This window comes from Balaenoptera acutorostrata, chromosome 8, assembly GCF_949987535.1.
Source record: "Balaenoptera acutorostrata chromosome 8, mBalAcu1.1, whole genome shotgun sequence".
Taxonomy (NCBI): Eukaryota; Metazoa; Chordata; class Mammalia; order Artiodactyla; family Balaenopteridae; genus Balaenoptera; species Balaenoptera acutorostrata.
In genome coordinates, this window is record NC_080071.1 from 31,398,762 (window position 1) to 31,411,358 (window position 12,597).

The 12,597-nt window shown below is 45.7% G+C and overlaps 1 protein-coding gene across 1 annotated transcript in view; it reads left to right on the forward strand.

Annotated features, from left to right (window-relative positions):
• Positions 1-6,179: 6,179 nt before the first annotated feature.
• LOC130708709 (myosin-IIIb-like) overlaps positions 6,180-12,597 on the forward strand; it is a 56,184-nt gene continuing 49,766 nt past the window's right edge. The window contains exon 1 of the mRNA XM_057551394.1: positions 6,180-6,245. The gene's annotated coding sequence lies outside the window, so the exon portion shown is untranslated. The remainder of the gene's footprint in view (positions 6,246-12,597) is intronic.

The following is a 12,597-nucleotide window of genomic DNA, read 5'->3' on the forward strand; positions in this document are numbered from 1 at the left end:
TATTTTCACTTATGTCCTTTCTTGTATTTTCCAATATCTTGCCTACAAACATGTACTACTTTATAACCAGAGAAAAGGAAATAACACATTCTTAAATTTAAAAAGGATGCAAAAGGTAAAGTAGGAGTCAATCTTTTCAAAAGAGTATTAATTTGGACACACAAAAAAGCAATAAAACAGTAAGTCACTGAATTGCTCATTATATTCATGCAGTCTCTCAGCTATCCATAGTTTAGGAAAGCCCAGCTTTTTGGCTTACAGTAGACAGTACTTAAACATCACAGCCCCCTTATGGCAGCTACTCAAATTTCAGGACCAGTGCCTAAGAAAGTCATCTAGAATGGGATGAAAAACATTTTAGATCTCTTTCAAATCAACTTTATATCTGACAGAATTTCTGGAGTCAAATAGTTGTCCAAGGCCCTCTGGAACATTCTATGGTGACACATGTACAAATTCTATATGCTGGCATATGTTACCTAATCTCTGTGGAGAGCTGATTTTTCTCTTTTTTTTCTCTTAGCACTTTGAGGACAACTTTCCTAGGGGACTGGACTTTTCCATTTGGGGGTAGGATTTAAAGTCGAAGGGTAATGAACTGTAGAAGATCACCAGACCAGGAGGCTGAATGCTTGGGTTTGAGACCTGGCCCCATCATTTGGTTCCTTTTCCCTTGCCAGCAAAGCGAAGACAGGAGTGCCAGCCCTTCTTGCCTTTCAGAACTTCTGTAAGAACTGAGTGAGATAACATTTTCAAAAGTGTCCTGAAAGCTGTAGAATGTTATACCTGCACAGGGTATTAATCCTTTTTAATGACAAGCTAGCCTGGATTTTTAATAACCTGAGACTTAAATGGGCTATTGATTGTACAACTGCTGGGGCCAGTCCCTATGAAGGGCACAAACTCTTTTGCCTCGTGGAGTCATTTTCTCCTTAGGCAAAACCAGGGATGGCAGGAACAGGGTGCGTGCCCACCTATCTCTCAGCCTTGACCTGTGTGACCCTCTCCTTGCTTCTTAAACGCTGGCAATAGAACAAATCTTTCAGTTCCTGGAATGTGTGGTTCCCCTGGGCACTCTCTTCTCTGGGTCTTTGCTCTGCCTGGAATGCTCCCTTCTCCCCCATCCCTTTAGCTCCCCTCCTGACCTGATCTCCCAGAATAGTGTGGTCCCTGGTCAGCAGCAGCCATATCAACTGGGGCCTTGTTAGAAATGCACATTCCGGGGCTCTTCCTCACAACTAATATCTGAAACTCTGGGTTTGGGACCCAGCAATCCGTGTTTTACAAGCCCTCGAGGGGATTCTGATGCCCCCCAAAATTTGAGACCACAGCCCAGCAGCGACGATTCTCAACGTTGCAGCACATTAGACTCATCTGGGACGTTTGAAAACTGCTGATGCTCAAAACCACACTCCAGGCCAATTAAATCAGAATCTCTAGGGGTGGGATCCAGGAATTAGTATTTTTAAATCTCCCCAGGTGATTCCAATGTGCAACCAAGTTGGAGAAGCACTGCCTGGGCTGAATTAGCTCTGTCTGTCTTGGGTTCCCACAGCACCTTTTCTGTGACACCCCTGAGCACAAGGGGTCTGCTTTACATCACCAGGACCCGTCACACCACGGCACACTGAGTGCTCATAGACTGGATCCAACCATGCCTTGATTAGAGGGCGTGTTAGAAGGATTAATTTAAAAATACGAATACCAAAGGATTTCAACATGGTGTTATCCAAAATATGATTGGGGCCGTAGAATGGCAACATCATAGTAAATTCCACAGCATTCAGGATGCAGGAAGATGGGCCTTAACATAGACAGGAGGATAAAAGTGTAGGAACAGCCCCCTGGGAACATGACCCACATCAAAACCACAGTCCTCAGTCTGCCTCTTTCTTCAGCCATTCTTTCTCTCATGTCCTTACACACACAAGGGAGCTCTGTGTACCTGGTGTGTGTGTGTGTGTGTGTGTGTGTGTGTGTGTGGTAAAACAGGTGAACTCCAGACCCCCAAATTAAAAAAATCTCAAATTGAACACATTGTTTGCCCTGTGTTTCAATGGCTGCTGCATTCAGGACAGACTTAATATCCAGAGAGCCTATCTCCTTTTACCATTAAGATCTATCTTTTTAAAAAAGTACCAGCTGATGACTTTGGTTAAGTTCTCACTTGACTTAGAATGTCATTTGGAATTGAGGGGTAAAACCCATGAAATGAAAATGTGGATATTAAAATAGAGCAGAAAATGGATTATTTTGGTCCTGCCAAAAATGCAACTGTTTAGAATAAAACATAAAACCTATTCTTTGGAAAAATTATCCAGGGGAAGAAACCCCAAAGTTAGCTCTTTTTTTCCTTCCTTGGCAATTCTTCAGCCACCAAATGCAGTGCCTGGCACTCCATAAATGCATGGGGGAGACTAAAATGTTAACTGGCGGTAATTCATTTCAAAATGTTATAAAATGCTTTGCTAGTTTTGCAATGTTTCTGCCGTATAAAAAAATTAAAAACTAAAGTCCTTCTTTTTGATGTCCTTACCTTCTGAAGGTGTTTTTACTTGAGATGTGTGTGTGCAGTTGTGCAAACATGTGGGCACATAGGCTTATGAATGAATATGTTGAAATTTTTTGCTGTTTCCATCTATTTTGAAAAATAAATCTTATGCATAAATTTCTTACATATCCTAATTGCCTTTATTATGTAAAGAAATCACATTCATTCTTCATTCACTTATTCATTCATCCAGTTGGTCACATCTTTCAACATTATAGCCACATACCAGGCACTATGTTAAGCCTGGGATATATAACGGTGGCCTAGGCAGGCACAGTCCCTGTCGCAGCGTTGCAGACCGTGTAGTGATGTCAGCACCTGCAAAAGTCATCTATGACATTCTTTTGCTTCTGGGTTCTTGAGTCATTGCTGACATGATGTGTGTGTATCTTATTCCTGATACCATATTATTACATCATTGTTGTTATCTTGATACCATTATCTATATATATGGCTGTGCCACGCAGCATGTAGGATCTTAGTTTCCAGAAGGGATCAAACCTGCGCCCCCTGCATTGGAAGCACTTAACCACTGGACCACCAGGGAAGTCCCCGCATTATATTATTTTTGATACCATTTTTTTCTCCCACTCTTAGATGAACTTTCTAAGCAAGCTACCTTCCAGCCTTATGGGTACCTCCAAAAACAAGGGGCCATCAAAATCCCAGAATCAAATCAGTTGATAATTATAGTAACACAAATCTCCCCAAATGCCTCCTTGGAGAGAACAAATGATACACTACATAATTTGTGGATTTAAAATGTTTATGGTGCTTTAATAGCTAGCTCCATGAAAGCTAGCAGCTCAAGCACATTTAAAATTAATAGATTCTATCTAGTTCGCCTATTGTTATTTTGAAGCCTGTTACAGAAGAGAAATTATGCAAATGGCTGTCAGGTTGTCGCTACTGCGCTCACACGGGGAATGAGCTGTAACTCGTTTCTCAGATGAAAACACTCAACTGGAGGCGATCAGGCTCTCAGCCATTTGCAGGAGCATGTCCCTTCCTTCAGACGGTCCATTTTGAGCTAACAAGTACTGTCAGGGCTGCGGTAGGGGGTGGGGAGGAGGGGAAGGAAGGCAGGATAAGTTACTGGGGTGCTGTCGTTTGGAAGGGCCCAGGGAAAATCCCTGGTAAAGATGTTTTAGCAGATCCTCCTTCGCTGGTGCCTGGGCAGGCTGTCAATGACCTTTGAAACTGTATGTTGCTGGCCTTCCTGTTCTGCTCTTTCCTGTGAAAACTGCCAGGAATCTCTCTCAAAGAAAATTTCCAATTTCACCCCACTACTTAAGAACCTGGTGTCGCTCCCTGTCACCTCTGGATTCAAATTTTAGCCCTTCAGGCTGCCGGAAAACTGCCATCAACTGATTTCTGTATACTGACTCATCTCTCGATTATGTCTGTGACCCTTCTACTGGAATCTGTTCTTTTTTGTATCCTGTCCATTCATTCATCCATCCACCCATTTAGTCATTCAGCGAATAGATGGGATGATCAATCAGTTCAGTCCAGCTACGTTATGATTCTACAAGCTATAATATGAGAATTCTCTAAACTACACTCTTACATCTGCATCCTCTGAGAGCTGTTTCTTGGCCCTGTATTTCCTTCCTGCCTCATCTACATGAATCCTGTTCACTTTTTCCTTCAAAACTGTACTTAAATTGATCTGCTCCGGGAAGCATTCCCCCTGGGGTCTTCGTCCTGGGTTGAAGAGACTCTTCCTCACAATTTATGGATCTAGGTAATCCAAGGTTATTTGCTCTTGCTGCCTGCCGCTTTGCAGTCTTCAGCTATTTCACAAGGGCCTGCGTGTCACCTGGGCTGGCCAGAAAAGAAGCTCGCTGCAGGCAGGTAGGCAGGCCCTGCCTTCCTGTTCCCAGCTCCCCCTCTCTCCTTTTAGCCCAGAGCATGCTGCTGAATGCTGTTCAACAGTCACTTTTCTTTCTTCAGGAATTCAGAAACTCATGGCATTTCCCCCAGGTGCAACTGCAGCTCAGAAAAGTGAACCTGCCTGCAGGCCTTGACTGAGCCCTTGACTCAGAAAAAGATGATTAGCTTGATTGTGCAATGTCTGGAATGAAGGGGCATTGCAGCTTGAAGTTGCAGGAATACAACATTGGAAATATTACAGGATGTGCACTTGGAGCCTGGGAGGATGGTTTTGATTCTGCTGCTTATGCTGGTAGGAGACACTAAATAGATCAGGGTCATTACCAATTAGCATCACGTTAATCTTGGCTAATAGTGAAGCACCCCCAAGGATTTGGTAGATTTATCAGCCGCTCCCACAATAGCCCTGTGAAGCTACACCACTTGGAACCTGGGTTGGAAGAAAGTCCTCTGGTGACGATGTGTTGTACATTCTGGTCCATGCTTTCCTCAAAGACGCCATTTCCTGAGCCTGAAGTGTTCGGCTGTTTTTTGGAAGAATGACAATCCAATCTCAGATAAGCCGGATTCAGAAAATAGGTCATCAATGTGAGTTGCAGTTATTTTCCTTCCAGCTTTCTTCTGTGCTTGCTTTCAATTGCTTTTCTGCAAAGGGCAGGTGCAGCTGCCCTGGCTGGTGGGCAGGAGAGGGGGGGTAACAGTTACTCTGGCCTGAGACCCTTGTCAGGCACCACCCAGATTCCTGGGTCCTCAAGACTAGCATCTGCCTTTTGTCTGGGCTGTTAAATTCCCACTAAAGGAGCGCAGAAATACCCTCCTTGAGTATTGATTTTTCATACACACACACACACACAGCATAGTTCATAGCCACTTGATTTGCCACCTGCAGTTTATAATAGAATGGACCTGTGGGATTATAAACCACTTAATTTCTGCACAGAATTTCTCAGCTTGAGGCCAAATTGAAGGGCATTAGTCATCAGTAACTTGCAGTTGCTTTTAATGTATTTCACTCAGGTTTAAGGCATCTAAAGCTAAGATAAATTTCCCCATACATTGGTGAGGAAGTGAAAAATCTGAGCATTTAGTTAATCGTTTGTCGTAGCTGTGGGTGTGTATTGTTCCTTAGTGCCTGCAACATCGTGACTGCTTTGTGATTTGGGAACGACGATTTGAACGATAGTAGATAAATTCAATTATGCCATGATTCTTTTTTTCTCCGAGTATTTTTATAGGTTAAAGGTTTAAAATTCATAGAACGCTAGGGAAGGGAACTTAGAGAAAAACCTAGACATCACTGGACTCGCCCAGGGAGCTCTGTCAAACATCCATTCCTGGTCTCTCCCCTGGAGATCAGGTGTCAGCAGCTCTGGGTTTGAGCAAGTTCAGTGAGCGGTGCCTGGGGCAGACTTCGGAAAACAGTGATTAGTTCAACCATCTCATTTTTCAGAAGAGGAAACTGAGGCACAAAGAGGTGAAGAGACTTAAGACATTTGGCAGGATTCCAAAAATACGAGCTTGCCTCTCCAGACCAGGTCTCCTGGTTTCCGGTTGAGTGCACTTTCCACCACCCAAGAGGAGAAAGGCCTTGTTTCTCCTGCTCTGGAATTCACCTGGGTCCGCTGCTCAGCGGCCACTGCGCAGCAGCAGCCCCGCCTGGCGCGGGAGAGGGGAGAACTTCCGGTTAGGATCTGGCTTCTTCCGGCCTCCTTGCCTCGCTCGTCGCCGGGGATCCCCTTGGGCCGTTCCCCGCGCCGTCGCCCAACGGGGTCACCTTCTGCCCAACCCGAGGTCTCAGGTAAGACTCAACGGTTGAAAAGCACACGAACCAATTTTTCACTTTCTTTTCTGCTGCTCGGGGCTCTGTACGAGGTCCCCCCGGGGCTGCTTAGGGGTCCCCACAAAAGGCAGCGGCGATCTTCCTGCTTGCACCCATTGCAACCCCGACCTCCGTCCCTCTGAGCGTGACTCTTCCCTGGACCCCAGCCCATCCGGCACACTCCCTCTCACCCCTTGGGATCCGCAATAAACCGGGTGGTTCCAGAAGCTTCCTCTGAGGACGAGGCGTGCGAGCATAGCTGTGAGTGATGGGAAGGAGGTCGCCGCGTTGCCCTGCGGGAGTGGAGTAGGGGGTGCTTCCCGTCAGCTACCACCTCTGGCGGGGTGAGCTCCGCTTGCCGAGGGGACAGCGGGACAGTGAGGTGGTGGTGACGACGCGCCAGTGATGAGAGTTCGAGGTCAAAGAGGGAAAACGCCCTAGGCGACGAAGGGCCTTGTGGGCCGTGGCGGGAGGTGGGATCCTGTTCTAAACGCAGTAGCATTTGGTGTAACTTTAAAAACAGATTTTGCTCGTAGCTAAGTGGGGAAAAGACTGTTGGGGACGGGGAGCAAGAACAGAAGCCGGAGACAGGAAGGGAGGCCGTGACTGTGGTCCAGGTGGGGGACCTGGGTGGCTTGGACCCCTGGAGGAGGTGGCAGGGCTGCAGGTAGTGCCGTGATGGAGGGGCCTGGCAGAGGTGGTGAGGGGTCCTTTTTCTAATATGCCCAAAAGGCTCCTTGGGGGCTTGTGGTGGCCCTGGTGGTGGTGGTGACAGGTATCTGGATTCAGGAATGTATTTTTAGAATAGAGCTAACCAGACTTATTGATTGTTCATAAAAAGTGCTTATTAATTATAATTATATTTGTGAAGTAATTTAGAACTTGTTAGGATAAGAAATCTTGTAAATTTGTAAGATTTCCTTCCCATCCACATATAGCCCTTGATGATGAAATCAGATAGTTTTCTGTTTTGGTCTCTGATATAGCTTGGTGACTACCTTGGTCTGTTCAGGCTGCTATAACAGAACACCATAGACTAGGTGGCTTAAAAACAGAAATTTATTTCTCACAGTTTCTGGAGTCTGGGAAGTCCAAAATCAGGGTACCAGCATTGTTGGGTTCTGTTGAGAGCCCGCTTCTTGGTTTGCAGACTGACACCTTCTTGCTGTGTCTTCACGTGGCAGGGAGAGAGTGATCATCTCTCTTTGTCTCTTCTTATAAGGGCACTAAGCTTATTCCTGAAGGCTCCATGACCTAATCACCTCTCAAAGGCCCCACCTCCAAATACCGTCACATTGGGGATTAGGGCTTCAGCATTTGAATTTGGGGGGGGGGACACAAACATTTAGTCCATAGCAGTGACTTTTTGCCCCGGAGCAAAAGATTTCACCATAGAAAAATGGCATTATTTCTCTAAGTAAAAGCAAGGATTTTACAGAACATGTTCTGTTTATTAATGCTTTTCTTTTTCACTCATAATTTTTGTAAAGTACAGTCACTTCCACAAATTAAAGTCACCTCCTTTCATCCATCTTTACATGGAAATGTATTTTTAGGCAGCTGATTGAGACTTTTTCATCTACAGGAGCTATTTTGCAAATGTTAGAGGCCTGAGTGACAATGGCTTTATCATGAGCCCATGGAACTATGACTTTTGTCTGATTTTTCTGTAATCCTTTAAAAAAAAATGTTTGGCTCATACCCATTATCTTTCCCTGTCACCCTGTGAACACAGGGTCCCTGCAGCTCAGAGCCATTCTCCAGGCAGAGTGACCGTGTGCTGGGCCCAGCTGCCCCCCCAAGATGCAGTTCTGTGGACAGGGCTGACCATGCCACCTGGATGCCATTTAGGAACAATTACTTTTAGCTCCCAGATGGGGTGGTTCAAGTCCTGGCCATACTGTCACCTGGAGCCTCCTCACAACACCTTTTTGAAGACAAAATTCTAGACCTTTCCTTAACCCTCCTCCTCCTTATCCGCTCAGGGGCATTTAGCCCCAGTGTTAACCCCACTTCTCAAAACTCTGCTCTCTGTTCTCTCCCTGCCTCCCCGTCGGCCCCTCCTGTGGCTCCTCTTCCGTGCCCTGCACCCGCACTCAGTGGACAGATTCTGTGAGATTCTGCCCTTGCTCCCTCTCCTCCACACCCACCTCTGCCTTGGGAACCACAGCAGGGTCACAGGTAAACACGCCTCTCTACAGATTGTTCTGCAGTCAGTTCTCCCAGCGCAGCCTCTTTCCTGAGCTCCAATTCCGCCTTCTTGTCGCTTATCCTTCCACTCGGCAGGTCCCCAAAAGAACTTGGAGTCTCTCCCAGAACCACGCCTTCTCCAGGGCTCTCCATTTTGGTCGACTGTGTCTTAGCTCTCCAGGCTCAAAACTTTAGCTGTTTTTTTTTTTTTTTTAATTTTTATTTATTTATGGCTGTGTTGGGTCCTCGCTTCTGCGCGAGGGCCCTCTCTAGTTGTGGCAAGCGGGGGCCACTCTTCATCGCGGTGCGTGGACCTCTCACTATTGCGGCCTCGCTTGTTGCGGAGCACAGGCTCCAGACGCGCAGGCTCAGCAATTGTGGCTCACGGGCCTAGTTGCTCCGGGGCATGTGGGATCTTCCCAGACCAGGGCTCGAACCCGTGTCCCCCGCATTGGCAGGCGGATTCTCAACCACTGCGCCACCAGGGAAGCCCTAGCTGTTTTTTAATTCTGCTTTTTCTTTTCATTCTACAGCCTATGTTTTACCCCAAATTTGTTGATTCTGCTACTATTAATCTTCTCCCAGATAGCCCTCTCTCTCTTCCTGAGACATCTGCCTTAGTACAAGCCCTCATAATTCTAACCCAAATCCACAGTAGCCTTCTGCTTCATCTTCCTAATTAGAGTCACCTCCTTTCATCCATCTTTACATGCTCCTACCAGGTGAATCTTCCTAAACAGACCATTAGGTTACTATTAGGTTTGGAAACGTCCATAGCTTCCCACTGGCTAATAATAATAATAATTTATTGAGGGCTTGCTGTGAACCAGGAATAGATCTAGGAAATTTACATGTGTTTGCATGTTTATCTTAATCCATAGAACAAGCCCATAGAGAAGGTATTCTTATTATCCATATTCTACAGAAGAAGGAACTGAGGCACAGAGAGGTTAAGTGACTTGCCTTTAGAATAAGGTTTACACACCTAGTGGGGTTTTCAAGGCCTCCAGGATTTAGTTCCAGCTCTACCATTCAACATTCTGCCAGTGTTTAGTATCTGTTGTGTGTTGGTGACTTAACAGAGCTCATATCCTGTGGAGTGAAACAATAGTAAGTAAACGGATATATAAATAGTATCTATAATAGTTAGTGCTGTAGAGGAAATAAACAGGATTATATGAGAGAGAATAATAAGGAAAACTACATGGGGTGGTTTTTTTTTTTTTTTATTTTTATTTTTATAGCTACTTTATTTATTTATTTATTTATTTTTGGCTGTGTTGGGTCTTCGGTTCGTGCGAGGGCTTTCTCCGGTTACGGCAAGTGGGGGCCACTCTTCATCGCGGTGCGGGGACCGCTCTTCATCGCGGTGCGCGGGCCTTTCACTATCGCGGCCCCTCCCGTTGCGGGGCACAGGCTCCAGACGCGCAGGCTCAGTAGTTGTGGCTCACGGGCCCAGCTGCTCCGTGGCATGTGGGATATTCCCAGACCAGGGCTCGAACCCGTGTCCCCTGCATTAGCAGGCAGATTCTCAACCACTGCGCCACCAGGGAAGCCCCATGGGGTGGTTTTAACTCATGTCTACTGGTGTTTCTCAAAGTGGAGGCGGAGGTGGAGTTGAGTGGGAAATAACTGCTTTAGAATTACTTGAGGGTTCTTGCTAAAAATACAGATTTCTCCACCCATCAACTCAGAAATGCTAGGAGTGGGCCCAGAATCTTCATTATAAATATGTTGTGGGTCTCCTGAAACTCTCCCAACCTTTGTTCCCATCCTGAGTCCTCCATTTTCTAGTCTCTTCCTCTGCTCCCTCTGCCCGGCATGGCTTCTGACCATCTCTGTGTCTCTAGCTCCAGCTTCCTCTTTAAGGCCAAGTCATATACCACCCCTGGATCCTCTGGGCTGGATAGACTGTTTCCCTCCTTATGGGACATTTGTCACTTTCTATTTTGCAGTGTAGTTACTTGTATTCAAGTATTCCAGTAACTATATAACTCTATTCAAGTAAATATACTATATAGTGTGTCATGTGTAGTGTATACTTATTGCTGTCTAGTGACTTGTGTTCAAGTCGTATCCTTTCACATACTGAACAGTATGCCCCCTTAGGTGAGGGCTGAATTTGATTCATTTTATTTTTTTTTATTTTTATTTTTTTTTAAAGGAGAGGATTTTGTATTTTTTTTTTTAATTAATTTTATAGCTACTTTATTTATTTATTTATTTATTTTTGGCTGTGTTGGGTCTTCGGTTCGTGCGAGGGCTTTCTCTGGTTACGGCAAGTGGGGGCCACTCTTCATCGCGGTGCGGGGACCGCTCTTCATCGCGGTGCGCAGGCCTTTCACTATCGCAGCCCCTCCCGTTGCGGGGCACAGGCTCCAGACGCGCAGGCTCAGTAGTTGTGGCTCACGGGCCCAGCTGCTCCGTGGCATGTGGGATCTTCCCAGACCAGGGCTCGAACCCGTGTCCCCTGCATTAGCAGGCAGATTCTCAACCACTGCGCCACCAGGGAAGCCCCTGATTCATTTTAGAGTCTCTCCTTGACTTGCTCAGAGTAGGTGTCAATACGCATTTTGTGGAATATCTGGCTGAGCTTAAGCCTAGCTCTCTTTGGACTTTGCCCTACCACTTGGCCGTGTTCTAAATGTTCTGATCACAGCAGGCCTACCTTGTACTAAGACTGGACAACCAGTTCTGTACTCAGCTTCACCTCCCAAAGTGAGGGAAACACTGAGGAGTGATGAGTGAGAATGTAGCAATTTCCAGCCAGCTGCTGTGGGTGCATCCTGACAGTTTTAGAAAGGGTCCCAGTACAGTATAGTTGATGAGGGTTCCCTATGACCTATGTATTCAACAAACATCTTAGATAGAGTGGAAAGAGGCTTCCCAAGCACTTTGCTCTGAAAAAAAAAAAAAAAGTCCATTGTGATCACACCTGCTAGAATTGAGGAAGACATTGTTGCTTCTTTGTTCTTGCCAATAACTTTGGCTGTTCTTAAGGGACCTCCAAGTGACATCTCCTTCACTCCACTCTCCATGCAGCCACCAGAGTAACTTGTTAAAACATAAGTCAGATCATGTCCCGCCTGCTCAAATCCCACCAACAGCTTTCTGTCTAAGTAAAAGCCAGGTCCTTACCTTACAAGGCTGATGAAGACCTACATGGTCTTCTTTCCCCACCCCATATCTCTCTGACCCCAACTCCTACTTCTCTGCCTTGCTTATTCCACTGAAGCTGCACTGGCTTCTTGCTATTCCCTGGGTAAGCCAGGCAAACTCCTGCCTCAGGGCCTTTGCACTTCCTATATCCTCTGTCTGGAATGGCTCCCACCCCCACCGCCTGGCTAAGAGTTTTACTCTTTCATCTCTTTCCTCTCATTTCTCAAATGCGTCCTGCTCAATGATACTTCTCTGGCCATGCATTTTAGAATTGCAGTTCCCCTACCTACCACCACTCTTTCTATCCACCTTCCCTACTTAATTGTCTCCTACCCATCATCTGTTTATTATATTTATTTATTTTGTTGATTCTCTCTCTCCCCCTACTAGAATGTAAGCTCCATGAAGGCATGGTTTTAGCCTTTTTTGATCATTGCTGTACCCTCAGCACCTAGAACAGTGCCCAACACTTAGTAGATGCTCATCAAATATTAGTTGAATCAATGAGTCAGGGTGGGGTAAACAAAAAGATTTAAATTCTGGCTCCCAGCTTAACTTACTTAACCTTTCAATGCCTCAGTTTTCCTATCTGTAAAGTGGAAATAGTAACAGTTACTGTCTCATGGAGTTATGACACCTGGCATTGTGTCCAGCATCTAGTATTTACTCAGAAAATGTTCTCTATGATAGAAGAGGTTTTACTGGTTACTAAAAGGGTATGTAGTGGTGATATTCCTCTCTCTTCTCGCTAGTGGATTTTTCCAAGATGTGATAATAAACAGTGTGTTTTGTGCTTTCTGTTGGCTGGGACTACCACACAACTCTGAAAGGTGCGTACTCTCATTATTTCTGTTTAATGGATGAGGAAGCAGAGGCACAGAAGGTTAAGCAATTCTCCCCTTGCCAACAAAGCTAGTAAATGTAAAAGCTGAGATTTGAACCCAGGGCTGGCGACCACGGTCTTCACCTTATTTTTCACTGC